General features: G+C 38.8%; 1 long non-coding RNA gene across 2 annotated transcripts in view; it reads right to left on the bottom strand.

The window, feature by feature from the left end:
* Positions 1-16273, bottom strand: part of LOC122462596 — a 299344-nt gene that overhangs the window by 39719 nt on the left and 243352 nt on the right. For both annotated transcript variants that reach the window (XR_006285273.1, XR_006285274.1), the window contains one exon: positions 11753-11797. This is a non-coding gene — a long non-coding RNA (uncharacterized LOC122462596). The remainder of the gene's footprint in view (positions 1-11752; positions 11798-16273) is intronic.

Below are 16273 nucleotides of genomic sequence, written 5' to 3'. Positions count from 1 at the left end.
CCCTGCAGCACACTTGTTCTTGCCCTGGGCAAGTTAAGGTATGTATATATATTCTATAGTCAGGTGTGTGTCAAGGTTCCTTCCCCACTCTGAACTCTAGGATACAGATGTGGGGACCTGCATGAAAACCTCTTAAGCTTACTTTTACCAGCTTAGGTTAAAATTTCCCCAAGGTACAAATTAATTTTACCCTTTGCCCTTGGATTTCCACTGCCACCACCAAACTTTATCTGGGTTCCTGAAAAAACGGAGTTTGGACACGTCTTTCCCCGCAAAATCCTCCCAATCCTTGCACCCCACTTCCTGGGGAAGGTTTGGTAAAAATCCTCACCAATTTGCATAGGTGACCACAGACCCAAACCCTTGGATCTTAGAACAATGAAAAAGCATTCAGTTTCCTTACAAGAAGACTTTTAATAGAAGTAAAAAGAAAAGAATCACCTCTGTAAAATCAGGATGGTGAATACCTTACAGGGTAATTAGATTCAAAACATAAGAGAATCCCTCTAGGTAAAACCTTAAGTTACAAAAAAGACACACAGACAGGAGTATTCATTCTATTCAGCACAGCTATTTTCTCAGCCATTTAAAGAAATCATAATCTAACACATACCTAGCTAGATTACTTACTAAGTTCTAAGACTCCATTCCTGTTCTGTCTCCGGCAAAAGCATCACACAGACAGACAAAGACCCTTTGTTTTTCTCCCTTCTCCCAGCTTTTGAAAGTATCTTGTCTCCTCATTGGTCATTTTGGTCAGGTGCCAGCAAGGTTACCTTTAGCTTCTTAACCCTTTACAGGTGAGAGGATTTTTCCTCTGGCCAGGAGAGATTTTAAAGGGGTTTACCCTTCCCTTTATATTTATGACTGTGTGTGATTACAGCTCAAGCCAACACACCTGAGATAGCTTTGATCTTGCTATCTCAGATCCTGGAACAGTGAAAGTGTGGCAATGTGAGCTTCAGTGCAGATTAGCCCTGTGCGGAATGACCCAGAGTTCTGGGTATGTTTGCAAAGCCTGCACTGATGCCTCTTCACTGTTTTGGGACCAGAGCTAGCACAACTAAAGCTAGCTCAGGTATTTCAGCTTGAGCTGCAACCACACGCAGCAATTGCCGTCTACACATACCCTTAGAGAGGAATGATGGCCCTGAGAGATGGAAACAAAAGATCTCCCTCAGAAAGAGAGAAACGTTCTCTTTTGGTGACTTCAGGTAGTGATTCCCTGTACCCGGTAAAGATGTGTGGGAGGAGAGAGGAGACATGTGCAGTATTGTCAGTTCCATGTATGCAAACACAACCTTGTGATTGGCCTAAAAATCATGAATATTTTTTAAAATAATAAATGTGGGGGTTTGATTTGCATTCTGGTTTTTGAGCCTTTAGGGGTCACATTTTCAAGCTGTTCTGAGCAACAGGAGGGCTAGAAACCTTTCTTTAAAGTGGAAGCTGAGATTCTACTGTAGTCCCTTGCTTCGTGGGGGGAGGGGGGGTTAAGAAAAACACCAGCAATCATGAGAGTTACTCAGATCATGAGAGTTGGCTCCCCTACATGCCTGTCTCACACTTGCAGTATTGCCAAGCCTGTTGGTGGTAAAGGATGAAAGTGAGAAGTGATGAGAAAGGGAAAGCAAGTTATGAGCCCACCTAAGGAGTCCACTTGTCCCAACTCCATCCCTGCCAACTCAGGCAGCATCATGATTTGAGACTATATTTGTGTGTTCATGTAATTCACTGATGCGGATGTGTTACAGGTGACTCTAGTTTATAGATTATACAAGTTGTTACAGCCACAGGTAGGGAGCTTTAGCTCAAGCTGTGGCAACCCCTACTTTTTGCTCTGGACATCCCTGGTTCAACCCCCTCACATGTCAGTCAAGATGACAGCCATCACATTTATAATCTAAACACATTCCACTTCGTATCATGTATATTTATAGCCAGGAACATAAATCTATGCTGTTTTTCTTAAAATTCTCCACCATTTTCCTGAAAAGTTTATCAGATGACTTTGGCCTGATTTTCAATGAACCATGAAACCCAATGTGATCTGCCTTGTTTTTGGTGTTGCTATGAAAGTTTCTCCCAGCACTCACACTTCTGAGCAGAATCTTGCGTTTCTGAAGGACTGTGCTATGTGGAATGATACTACATGAGCAAAGTAAATGTGGCATAAAAAAATACGGAATAAATAAGCATTGTTAGCAGGGCTATGTAAGGATTTGGTTACCATATACAAGACAGTCAGATTTTGATTTTCACCCTTTATTCATGTTTTCATGAAACTCACTTTTGTTGCTTCTGATGTATTTTTGTCAGTTTCACGAGGAATCAAGATCAGTTTTGACCAAAGAGAAATTCTCTTTTGGCTGTAAGTGAAACTTGAAGATCTGATAATTTGAGCAACATCTGTACTGCTTTTTCATACTATGTGTCTTGGATGCTTTTTTTTGTTTTACCACAAACTTTATTTTGATCCTTAAAAAGAAGAGACGCTTTCCTCTGGCTGTCCTACAGAGGTGCCTTTTACAAAGTGATTCGTGTCCTGTGAGGGACATTCTCAGGAAGGCAAATTGAATTAGGAGGAAAAGAGATTCAAATTTACAGCATATAGGATTGTAATTTGAAAATTAAGGGATCTGTTCTCTGGTGAGTACATGCACAGAACTCCCATCAACAGTAATGGAAGTTGTGAGCATGTAGATAGAAGATTAGATCTCTACCTTATTATAACAATTTTATTATGTATATGTGAGTGTTTTATATACATGTATACACATAGTGTATATAATATATGTCTATACAAAACCCCTCAGTGGTGCTTGACTTTAGATCATTCTGTGCATTAGCTATTGCAGTAATTTGATACAAAGGTTGCACAGGAGCTGAATGTGTGATTAAATCTAAGGGTAGTATAATATTTGAGATGATTGATCTTCCTGTAATACTACTTTGTCGTCTCAACTTCCCTATTTCTCAACTGCATAACAGTGGAGCAGCTTCTTTTCTGGCTCTCTAACCCAATGAAAACCTGTAGTGCATGCACTAGGCATGCCCTAGTATGTATCTTACTACTTAGTTTCATGTATTTTCAGTACCGTTGCTTATTACTTCTCCAATTATGTAAGATTCAATAATGCCTGCTGTTTAAATAATCATATATTGTTTGTATGAGAGTCATGCCTAGAGATCAGGACCCCATTGTGCTAGGCACTGTACAATCATATAACAAAGAGACAGTCCCTGCTGGAAAGAGCTCACAGAAAGGGCTTATTCCCTTCTGGTTCAATTGAGCTTCCTATTTGATCCTGTAGTGTAGTAATGCTTGAGATCTGACATGACAGAAACATTATTTTCTTAGCATTTCCATGACAATAGACTGACATTAAAAACGGGATTATGATATTGCGACAGCATGAAATAGGACAGTAACACTGCAGGTGTAACATGGGAGATGAGGGTTGTAGGCACAATCAGCAAATAGAGGAAAGACAAAATGTAACCACGAGCCCATTGTTGGTATTAAAAACAGGAACTTTAAAGGTTCTAAATGTAAATTAACGGGATTCGAAAAGTGAATAGCTAATATAATCACCACATCTTACTGAGATCCAATACCAGTGTGTGAGAGCATCTTCTAGAACTTAACCTGAGGTGTTGCCAACACTGAGTCCTAACCTGGACTGAGCTTTGTATGTCTAAAGACAATTTTTATAGTCCCTCGACCCCTCTTCCTTTTGGCTGAAGCTAATTAGCCGCTCCACATTTCTATGCTCTTTCTTTCGTTTGTAGTTATGCCTCGTTTTAACTATTAAAACAATTTCCACCAGCTGCTTCTGGCAAGGGGGGGAAGAGCAAGAGCAAAACCAAATTGGAGCACACAAAGGCCCCAATCCTGCAGTGAGTGCAGGGATCTATGCATGTGGAACCCCACTGAGCTCCATGTGGTACTAGGGGGGGCAGGGTTCTGGGCTCTGAAGGGTTGTCTGTTTCCATCTCCTCCATGATAAGCTGCAGTGCTGCCTTCCGAACACCAGATGGTGCTGTGCGATGTGTGGTGTTGCCAGTTTTCACAATTTTTGTGCCAGTCTTGCAATATTTGGTGATATTTCCTAACACCCCAGGTCCCTAGCAAAATATCGTATAGGAAGCAAGAATATTGGTTATTTCAAAACCTGCAAATCAATCATCTGTGTTAATTATTGGTCTTCTCTGGTATCTGGGGTTTATGGAAAGACATACAATAATTCTGGATTTTGGAAGCTTGAAATATTAGTTTCATCTGGCAAATGGGGAAGAAGATCCCATACCTTTCCTAGCAGAACAGGGCTTGTAAACGCTTTCCCAACCATCACAGGCTAATCACAGTGAAAGACAGGAAGGCTTTGTAGTTTAAGGAGGAAAACCTGCTGATCCACACCAGTCTGAGTATTCAATGTAGCTAGAACACGGACATCATGCCATTTTTTTTTTTAAATTAGATCTGTTGCATAAAGCACTGAGGCAGTGTTCTGTAAGCTGGGACAAAGATAAGAAATCTGATTGTCTTTGGTAATGCCAAATATTGAGAACCAAAGAATTTACAGCATATTTGATCTGTACCTCAATAACATTCACCCAGAAGAGCAAGTTCCATTGCGTGAACAGAAAATATTTCAATTCCATGGAATCCAAATACAGTTTTAGAAATAACTCACCAACCCCATTTTGGGAATAAAATGGTAAACCAGATTCTTGAGAGAAGAATCTGAAAATGGCTACAGATGAAGATTAATAAAATAATTGAAAGCATGCAATATTTACAATAATGTTCAGTGTTTTGTCTGAATTTCTCTTTTTTTTCTGGAAAAGAATATTTAAAAAAAAATACCAGAAATACAAGTTTTCCATGTTAAATCTTGCAATTTATCTAAGAAATCAACTGTCATCTTAGCAAATGGTCACCCTGAAGTAGCCTGCCATTTCCAGAGAGGATTACACATTAGCAGACCCACTTTTAGAATAAGAGGGGCCCCAAGCAAGAGAAGGGCCCCAAGTTGCTGGAGGTAGAGGAGTGCTTTCTGGTGGAGAGTTATTTTTTCTTCCTTCAGACACACGTTGCTTGAAAGGGAATTTGGGGTGGCCTATGGGTTTCAGAGCCTACGCAGGATTGTGGGTCCCTAATACAACACCCTAAGGCAGATACTTGCTTTGCTGATCCTTAAGATTTACCCTGTGTGTGAATAAAGAGCAGTTTTGAAGTTGTCCTGCTTAACGAGAGGCCTCTTTGTAAAAAACAGTCTCCATATTCAAGGTATGAAGGCTTTATGGGATCAGTCCTGGTCCCATAAAAGTCAATTACAAAATATCCATTGATTCCAATGGATGCAGAACCCCAGATCCTGTGGTGGTGATAAAACAATGGAAAGCTAGAATTTTCTATCAGTCTCTCCATGTTATCCAAGTCAATATTCACACTCAAATGACAAAATATTGCTTTGATTATTCAGGGCTTGGAAGCTTGGTTTTCCTGCCAAACTCTCACCCTGCTCATCAGTGTGTTTACTGTACTATAGTCGTCTTTCAGATGGTAATTTATATTGTTCCAGCATCCCACAAAATACATAGTCATCTGAACCTAATCCCATGGTGTCATATGGACCAGCAAACCAAAATCATACATTTCCTCCAAAGTCAAGCTATTGAATGCACACATTTTTTTCAATTCACTTTGCAGTCTTTCTTCCACCTCTGTGAAACTTATCCTCCTTTTCAGTCTGACCAGCCATCGGAGTTTCCAGTAGCACATTTTTGTGTTTGTTTTCAGTGTTGGTAGGCTTTTCGTTCCTTCAATATCAGAAGAACTGTTCCCTACAGCACATATTCTAAACATCTGAGAGAAAGACTGATGCCTGGTTTCCTAACTTCCGAAGTCAGAACTCAAGAGTCAGCACAAATACACTGAAAAAAATTACTGACAGCTATAGCGCATCTCATGCAGGTCAGAAGAACAATTTTAAGGCCTATAAAATGAGCACAATTTCCTTCTGTTGTACACTAGGTATTATTTCTAACCAGTATACTTTTGATGTGGCCAAGCAGTGTTTTAGTACTGAACTTCAACAACATGACCAAAATGTTTCAGCCTTCCTAGTCTCGCGCTACAAATGTGAATGGAACTGTAAATCTAGATGATAGTTACTTCCACATATACTGGGAGTAAGTCAGTCAGGTGCAGTTTGAACAGCATGGAGCCCAGCTCAAGTGGCACAAGCCAACATCTATTAGCTATTTCCTTTATTTCTCCTGTTACTCGTAAAACACTGGGCATCGTGCTACAGTGAATAAACGCTGTTAAAGAACAATAAATTATTATCCCAATAAAGGTCAATGCAATATTTTTAAACCTTTTTTTTTTCTTTAAACAAACTGGCCTGCCAAAATCTCAGTGGTATCCCAGCATCTAAAAGAAAATTCAGAATCCCTGGATAGTTGCAAAAAGCTTAAAGAAATCTCACACACCCTGTAGTGGTTACGAGTCTATGCTAAAACAGACTGAAATGTGAGGGCTTTTTCAAGCAATCTTGGTCAATGGGACATCAACACCACATGGTCTAATCTGAGTTATGAGATCATCAGGTTAATTTGCCCCCTCCCCACCCCCCCACTTCCTATTAGCCTTTTTAATGCAACCCATGGAACAAAATCTCTAACTGTGACAGAATGAAAACCTCATTCACTGCTTTTACTGCACACTATGACTTGGCATCCTTTTTACACGCTTTCTTGACATGAGTAACTCAGCCACATTTCGACTTTCTTCTCAGTCACCAGTAGTCAGTTACATTTGCAGAATAACTCTGGGATACATAGTAGAAGATCAATTTACTGTGTGCACACTCATTCCAATGTGAGTTTTTCTCAACATGGAGCATGTACCCACATGCACACGTGCCAAATTACTATTTTTTAAAATTTGTTTGCCATGAGTGAACTTTAAAGGCTTTTCAGGACCGGTACTAAGGGCCTTGAGATGAACCTGAGCATGTGCACAAACTCACAGGAAGTCTTGTGGAACATAGTCATGTTGTAGGCAGCCTGGTCACTAAGGCTTTGTGCACTTCAGAGCTCCATACTACAGCTAGGCATGACACAACAGCTGAACCTTCAGGGAGAGTGAAATGAATTAAAAATAAACATAAACAAGTTATGAGACTGGTATGAGTCTCAGGAAGCCTCAAATGGCCAATGAATTTCACCTTGCACAGTCCATATTTGCAGTCATAATTGCATGGTTATGGACTTTTATTAGTGGATTGCTCCTTCCAACCTGCCAATTTTTAAAGTAATCATGCGCCTGTTTCTGTTCCCACTGACACCAGTGTCAGCACCCCAACTGCCTGTTACGGGAGCTGACTGAATATGTACAGAGCGGAAGGCTACAAAAGTGAGTCAGTCTTGCTTGTTCCTATTGGAGTCCTTGCCAATATATTTTCGGATTCTAACAGGCATTTTTACTGATTTGTTTGCGTGGTTGTTTGAAAATTCATTGTGTATACTGGAGACACAAGGTGGGTGAAGTAATATCTTTTACTGCACCAACTTCTCTGCGTGCGAGAGACAAGCATATTCTGTTTAGAGGCTAAGAGTGGGATCTTCTCAAGAATTCCATGTCAGATGAACTCTGCTCTTGTGGGAATCAGAGGGAGTTTTATGAGAAATAGGACAATGCTGAGCTCTTTTGAAGATCCCACCCTTAATTCTGGGCTTCATATTTGTACAACGCAGACCACATATTCCCCTTTGCCTATTGTTAGATTGGAAATTCCTTGGGGGCAGGGACCAAGTCTTCTTGTGTGCTAGAGTTGTATACAAGCACAATGGGGCCCTGATCCTGATTGGTGTATATAGCCACTATCATAATACAAATATGCAAATGTATAATAATTAACTATGCATGTTTCAACATGATCTGAATGACCAGGAATGTATCTGTGGTATCATTCTATTGGGTATTACAAGTCTGAAACTGTTATGCAAGTGATTACCACTTCGGACACACTTCTTCATTATAGTCCAAAGTTCATGGTTGGCAAAAGACACTTCTTCACTTGTGCTTGGCATTCCTGCTGGCATTTGAATGCTAAGAAATCATCACTACTACTGTTTAAAGAAGCCACTGTGAAGAATTTTGAGCAGCAGAAATAAATATTGCCTATAGAAACAGTCCTCAAATCTTGCTGAATATTGTAAATAGACAAACACCACTGACTGATTCACTTCTAAATTGCTAGGTAAGCCAACGTATGACATAAACCTCCCCAAAAGCTAAAAAAGTCTAATTAAAATATTGACAATGCCAGTTTGTAACCCTAGGGTATCCTAAATTTTTTTAAATGATGCCTTTTTCTTATCAGAACATCAGACTACAGGAATGACAAAGCCTAGTCAATGAGAAACTAAATTAAAGTTACAAGTTAATAGGACCTCATTTCCAAAAATGGATTCCAATTTTGTGCCTGCAGTTCTGCATCCACAGTAAGTTACAGGTGCCATTATTCAGGCATGATCCATGGTGGTAAAAGTAGATGTGCAACCATCTGATTTGCTAAGACAGAATTTGTATTTATATATCAGTCATGGAGACATCCAGGGCTTCATTTTGAAGAGTTCAGCTGTGTACAGTGTTTGTGAGCCTTGATCATATGAGAAGCCATCATGATTGTGCATGCTCTCACTAACCAGAATCCAGCTAGAAGCCCCCTTTGAAAATTTGGCCCTAAATGTTAACCAGTACCTACAGGGCGGGGCGGATTAAAATTGACCTTCATGGTCCATAGATCACTCAACATTCAAGAGAACAAGTTTAAGAAACAGAAGCGAAGGCTGCAGTTCTCTGCCTGTTTATTGGCATGAAAACCCCTAAGATGCCAACAAGGGATTGAAGAGTAGGGGGGGACATTAATATCTAAAGAAGGAAATCAAAGCAGTCAATGTGTCTGACATTGGATTGCAGCATGTGTATCTTTATACTTTAAAACCATAGTCAAGAAAAGAAGGGGGGAAATTCTTGGTTGTATCAAATATTGCCACGTTATTGATTTTAAGTTTGCGATCTTATGATCCAACTTAACTGAGCCTGCATTGACCATTTTTGATCTGAACATTTAATGTGGCAGAGTGACATACTTGCCAGGAAAATTATCTGGATGTTAAACATGAACTCAGTTTAATAATCAGAAAATGGCAAGTATAATAGCAAAGGTGATTTGTTTATAGCGTCCCCAACTCCATCATTAATAGCCCATTTCTTCAGTCTTTAAAACACACAACAATATGGTAACATCTAATGTGTGTAAAGAAGTGGATTTAACTTTTCTTATACTGAATATAGCTACAGCCAACTTGGCTCAGTGTTGTAGTGGTGGTGATGGGATTTTTGGGGGGTCGGGGAGGTGGAACTGGGGAAAATATTGTACAGTAGCAAAAGAAAAACATACGATTTATGTAACACTAATTTTCAACATTTTTTTCATTTGTGGACCCCTAAAAATATTCAAATAGAGATGCAGACCCCTTTGGAAATCTTCTATATAATCTGAGGACACTGGTTGAAAAGCACTGATGTAACACACTGGCTCCCTCTAATCCATATAGAGCATTAAAGCGAACCACTTACGTAACTCCTTCAGTTTAAGTGTCAGTGGCCTATGCTTTTGTGCTGAAGATCCCAGGTTCTATCCCAGGTCTCAACATAACAACATAATGACCTGTAAGAGCATTTTAAATGCTCGTGGAAAGCAAACACTCAGGACAAGCTTGCCCTGACACAGGGCGTGTGGAAGATGTTGGCTAAGTGTGTTGAGTCTTACATTCAAAGTGCAACACTTGTTTTAAACCCTTTGGGTTAGATTCCAACCTCAATTACCTCGTGAAAATCCAAAGTAACTCCATCAACATTCCTGTACAGTGTAATGGTCACAATGGTTGCACAGGACCTACAGGCCAGATTCCGATCACAGTTACATGAGTGTAAATCTGGAGTAAAGGTACATGTCTACACGCATGCATGGTTTCAAAAGATGTAAAGGATTCTTGACACACCACTTAACCTCCATGTGTAGAACTACCTAGGGTCACAAGGGTGCTCTGATACCAATGGGATGAAAATGTCATTAAAGGTCTACACAGACAGATTAGAAGCGTGTGATGGTGAGGGAAGAAAACACAAATTAAAATAAACTGAACTGTCCTTTTCTGGGGTGGCAGTGGAGTCACATTTCAGTTCTGTAATATTTCTCATCACCTTTAAATAATTAGTTATTACAGAATTCTTAATTCCAGCGGTACATGACTCAGTTTGCTAGGGTTTGCTTTCTTTTTCTTTAGTGAAGAGTCAGTTTGCCCCCCAGTTGTTGCATTTCTAATATTTTCACACACTTGGATATTGGATATTACAATAGAAAAGTCCATCAGCCAATCCACTGTCAATAAACTCTGAAGCTATGATAACTTATGTTCATCTTTTCAAATCAAGTCCATAGAACAGTCCAATACGTTATTGATCCTTCCCAGCAAAGAATCCTTCTGTGTGCTGGGAGGAAAGGGGGAAGACTAAACGGAAACAAGTGGACCAAATTTTACCCCAAGAGTCCCACTCAAATGAAAGCCGATATCAGAGTGTTAATTCACTAAGTGTTACCGGTAAAGGGACACCAACCTCTGGGTGCAGTCTACACATGCATACATTAGGTAGCTCAAGAGGAATTTTGTGTGTTGTTCCCCTTCTCCCACCTTGTGTGTCTGTCTTTTCTGTTTAGACCGCAAGCTCTTCAAGGCACTTCTACTCTGTGTTTGCACAGTGCTTAGCACAATGAAGGCCCCATTCTTGGTTGCTCTTTAGACCATTATAAGCATAATTAATTAAGAACTGCACCTTCCCAAGACACAATCCTTCCCCAAATTCTTTGCCCCAGCACCTTGGGAAAGGTTGTGCCTTAAAGACATAATCCAGCCATTATACACAAGGGTGGAATTTTCAAAAGCATTTCATCCTTGGATTAACTCAATGGGAGTTTTACCGTCTACTTCAATGGAAGCAGAGCCAGCCCACTGCCTAGTCTCAATCTCAAGGACCAGCCTAATCCTCTAGAAGTTAATGGAAAAACTCCATTAACTTTAATGGCAGCAGGATCAAGCCCTCTCCCTTCAAAAGTACCCAACTATAACTCGTTAAAGCATTAAGGTTGTAATTTAAGTGTGCACATTAACAGTTACCTCAGCTATACTTCTCTTCTGCCATGTATATTTCATGCATGTAGTTAGTAACCTTAAGAGTTACTTCCTTTACTTTCAAAGATTTACATTTTTAAAGCGTACAGATATAGCCACCTTAACTCTAATAATTGCAAAGATTTTTATTAGTGACACACACACACACACACACACACACACACACACACACACACACACACACACACACAAAGTGTATTAATTGACAGAGTACCTTAGTTACCTCCATAATGGTCCTTCTACACAGGTAAGCTTCAAGAGTGCATTTCTTAATCTAATGAAATATTTATCATATCTGAGATCTAAAGTGTACATATTCAATTTTTTATGCATACCTTTACATGATTCATGAGATTCACCCATGATGTGAGTTCTTTTCATTACAGTTTGTTTTTATGTATCATTGTTACCCTTTTTACAACCAGACTTACATTGAACTGACAAATATCATTCAGGTACCTTTGAGCAAAGCAGTGCTTACCTTCTGATACAGATTACGGAGAGTTGGCACCTGTGGTAGCGCTCTCTGTAAACAAACAAAAAAAAAAGAAATAAAATAAAAATCCAGGATCATGCTAAATTTATGATGAAGAACAATGTGTTACATTAGATCAGGTTAGATAAAGGGTTTCCCCACCCAAACATGGTACCATGTTTTTTGAGATTGCCTGACACAAGTGAAGCATCAGATTTTCCAAAGCAACTGACTGTCTGAGGAAAGGTACTTTATTTCTCTTGATCTGAAAATGGGTATTATCCTAGAGTTGCAATTACATTTCCCCCTCTGATTTGTGTTTTTATATACTCTGAAGCTCAGGGGGATTTTTGGTAATCATGTCATTCCAGCCAACTAAGTTTGCTTTAGTAGTTTGAGGGAGTTTAGCCTAGCAGTCAGAACAATGGACTGGGCATTCGTCGCATGTATTTTAAACGTATGCACTAGAAGTTTGATCCTATAAAGCACTGAACACTCAGGGGTGCTCTTGATTCACCTCAATAGGAGGCAAGAGCTCAGTGCCTTATATAATCTAGCCCTAAGAAATACAAGGAGTAAGGAAGAACTTGCAGGGGCACATTACAAACTCATTCTGAAAGCAGTATAATGTCTGGTATTATAACAGGGTGTCTCAATGTTGTACTAAAAAAATTTGGCTTTCTAAACTATTTGAGGTACCAAAACACATCATTCAATGTGAATTGCACAGAATTGTTTTGGCAAGAAAAATCATTATTTTTAAGCAGTATCCTTTAATATTTGCTCTTTACATGAACAAATCCCTCCATTAAAATTGGAACCACTCTCCTGTTCTTGATTAAATTCAAAGTTTGTTCAAATGCAAGCCAGAAGCAGAAGACAGAGTGAGTGCGTTTTCTCTGTTAAATTGGGAATGAGAAGGCAGCACAGCTGGAATAGTTAACCAAATGCTAAACAATGTTTCCGTGGACTTAAATATTAAAGTTAATTAACAATTGATATGTACCCAAATATAAATATAAATTACACCTACAGGTATAGAACATTCTCTATACAAAATAATATAAATTAACACTTTACCCATACATACGCCTTTGACCTATTTGTTTTACAACACTGAAATATAAAATACATAAAATATAAATTATCTGCCAAATGGCAAGTTCAGGATTTCATCTTTCCACTGAAACAACTAATGTCACAAACATTTGAAAATGCTTCTGTTATAAGTACATTGAACTGAGTGCATGATACAATGTTAACTGCATGCTCATTAGGAGCACTGTTTGGTCAACAGAAAGACCTATCAGGGCAGCACCAATTTATCCTTCTGTACTTTTGTTTCCCCATCTGGAAAATGGGTGATTCTACTTACCTTCCTTTTTAAAGCATTTTGAGACAAGCATGCTTACATAATAGTTTTTAATGATTTTGCAAATCTTTGTTTAGTCTAGTTTTTAATGATTCATGCAACAGAGTTTCCACAGCAGAAAGTTTTGAGATTCACTCCCCAGAGAGTGATGGGGGTGGGAGACAATTTATTATTAAGTCATACACAGTATACAGACCATGCATCTTTAAGGCCCTTTACAGAGTAAAGAATAAGACACATTCCCTGCCACAATGAGAGAGTCCAAGATTCTGTTTCTGCTCCCAGTGAAATCAACAAAAGTTTTGCCATTGACTTCAATGGAAGAAGGTCCAGACTAATACAGATGAGACAAATTAAAACCTTAGGGCAGTGAGGCTCTAAAGAAAGACGTTACCTCGGAGGAATAGGACAGGAGTATTATTGCCTGTATTCTTGTGACTCCTGCTCACGGTTACTGGGTGTCCTACTTTCTAGTCCGATAGGTCAAGCAGAAAATCCACATCCTGGTATCACAGCAAAGAGATATTTTTGTCTATGTGAAATATCAGTACATGAATACGGAATTCATTGACTAAATTTGCCTTCAGAACAGGGCTATGCCTGAGATCCGCTCATTTTTTCTTGTTTGGCTTCTTCACTGTTTTTGGCAATTTAAATCTGTCAGTTGCTGTATTAAGTACTTCATTGTGAAGTTTCTCTTCTTTATTTGTCAGCTAAAACTAAATATGAAATACAAGTGGCCTAGGATTTTCTTCCTAGTTCTCTCTTTTGCACTTTGGACCTCTTGGGTTGGGCATATTCATCTGATTTCTTCTGGGAGATGACGGCAAATACTCTTACTAGCATGCAGGTTCGCAGCCCGTCACATCAAGGAGTTGTTTATGTATTCAGGATTTGTTGCAATGGGATGGTGAAAAATGAAAGGAGCTTCTTTTTAATGGGTGGAACCACTGTAAAGCTTTAGTAGTAAACACTTAGAAACAAAGAAGTAAGTGTAAAAATGAATTTCCTCTAGGTTTCCTTGAAGAGCCTTTGATAATATGCCATGCTAAACATTTTCTACACTTTGAAAGGCTGCTCTAAAACACTAGATATTTTCCAGACCTGGAACATCACTAAATCTTTGGAACCATATTCCAATGGCACTTTTACTTATTTTGTTAAATTAGCCACAGTTTCCAAAATGTGTGTGTGCGTGATTTTGTTTGTTTGTTTTTTTAAGAAAAGAAAGTTTTTCTATGAGGCTTCACGTCTCCATTGGTCCAGGTGTCTCTGAACTGGAACAAAATAATCTCTTGCCACTCTTAAGTAATACCTACAAAGTTGCTAGCTTTTAATTAAGAGAAAGAAGTGACATATTTCTCTTCCCTCTTTTACAGTATAGAAAAAAAGTGGCACTGATTTCATTCCCTGTTTGTGGCTGAAGAACTTCAGTCTCCAGGTCTGTTAATCCTATGCCTGCCCTCGGCTTTAATTTCGTTTAGGAAAACAAAAACCAACCAAACGAGATGCTGCCACTCTGCTTCTAGTTCAAAGCAAAAAAAGCACTTAAACAATTCGTAAATTATAACAAGGCAGATCACAAAGAATAAAAGCAAATACATGTTACATAAATCATGTAATCTCTTTCCCATTGCCATTCATTAAAATCTTCAAAATAAATCAAAATAACATTGCCAAAAAACAGGCTGAGATAATTGGAATTTTACAGTCCTACAGTGGCTCATCATACCAACATGCCACGATGTCTTAAAAAGCACACCAACAAATTCAACTATGAGAAGTATTAGAAGGAATTCCTTCACTTTGCAAAACTGGTGAGTAAATAAGCTGCTCAATTTATAGGGTGTCTGGCCTTCCTGAGTCTGTCTTTCTATCTTTCTAGATTCCCCATGTCAAAGAGTAAGCCTGTCATACAAGCAAAGCTGGTCAAAGATACTACCACCAATTAACAGTCATTTTGCCAGTAAACATTTTGTAAGGTGTCTTTTGTGGAGTCATGTTATCAGTTGTTCATTAGAATTCAGATGACTGCCAGGTATCTGTGAAAATGTTCACTGATCCAGGCTGAAAATAATTCATTATTCATGTTTATTTAATGCTCAATATAACTATTTTAGTCTCCTGTTTAAAATGTTTTCCTTTAAACAGGGAGCAGAACAACATCATGTGATTTAGGTGACCAACCACATGCTCTGAACAGCAAATAGTTAAAGTGAACCTTCCATGGAATGATAGTTGCTGACGTTCACTAATAACCCACAGGCTGACATCTGTATTCTAATTATTCAGCAAATACTTACACAATCATGAATATAATTGTAGGAATGAGGAGTGGTTCATGAATGATTCATGAACAAGGAAAAAAAGCTCAATTCACCATATAAATTGTGTGCAAAACATAATTTGACCAGCATTAAATATAACAGACTTTACACTCAAATTAGCAATCAGAACACTACTTTGTACTTATACAGAATCTTTCTTTCGAGAATCTCAAAGCGCTTTACAAACATCTACCTTAAAAGGTAGATATTTTACAAACTGAGCCACACAGAGGTGATAAGACTTGCTCGAGATCATACAAGAATTAACTCAGATCTCTTAACTTCCAATCTGGTGTGGGAATCACTGAGCAATTCTCATGCTTTCTTGCCCTGCCACAGGGGGATGCAAGAAAAAGAACTTTGTTTATTTTATGGATTTTAAGAGGAGGGGTTTTTGTAAGTAAAGTGAGCAGAATTGAACCTTTGGGCAATGAGGACCAAATTTTTAAAAGCAGCCTCTGAAATTATGACTGCAAACAAGCACTGTTGCTCACATGTAAAAAATATGCAGCTTTCAGATCTGTACAGCAAACTGAAGTGGGTGGGGTCCCCCATTCAGTTTTACAATTCCCACGTCAAAGACCACTTTTTTAATATCTGGCTTTGAGCTTCCACCATGAAGTATGCAGAATTGAATTCATATGCTTTCAAGAACATCACTACAATGGGAGGATTTCAGTTCATATTGACTTTTAGGCATGGGTGAATGAGTTATTATTATACACATTCTCCAAACCCTAGAGCCACAAACTGAATCTGAACAGTTTTTGAGATTTAGGGAAATTAATTTACAGACTCCTGGTAATGATCTTTCCAGTGAGAATGGCT

The sequence above is a fragment of the Chelonia mydas genome, chromosome 12 (genome assembly GCF_015237465.2).
Source record: "Chelonia mydas isolate rCheMyd1 chromosome 12, rCheMyd1.pri.v2, whole genome shotgun sequence".
NCBI lineage: Eukaryota > Metazoa > Chordata > Testudines > Cheloniidae > Chelonia > Chelonia mydas.
The sequence above is the reverse complement of the archived record's forward strand: the minus strand, read 5'-3'. Positions and strand labels throughout refer to the sequence as shown.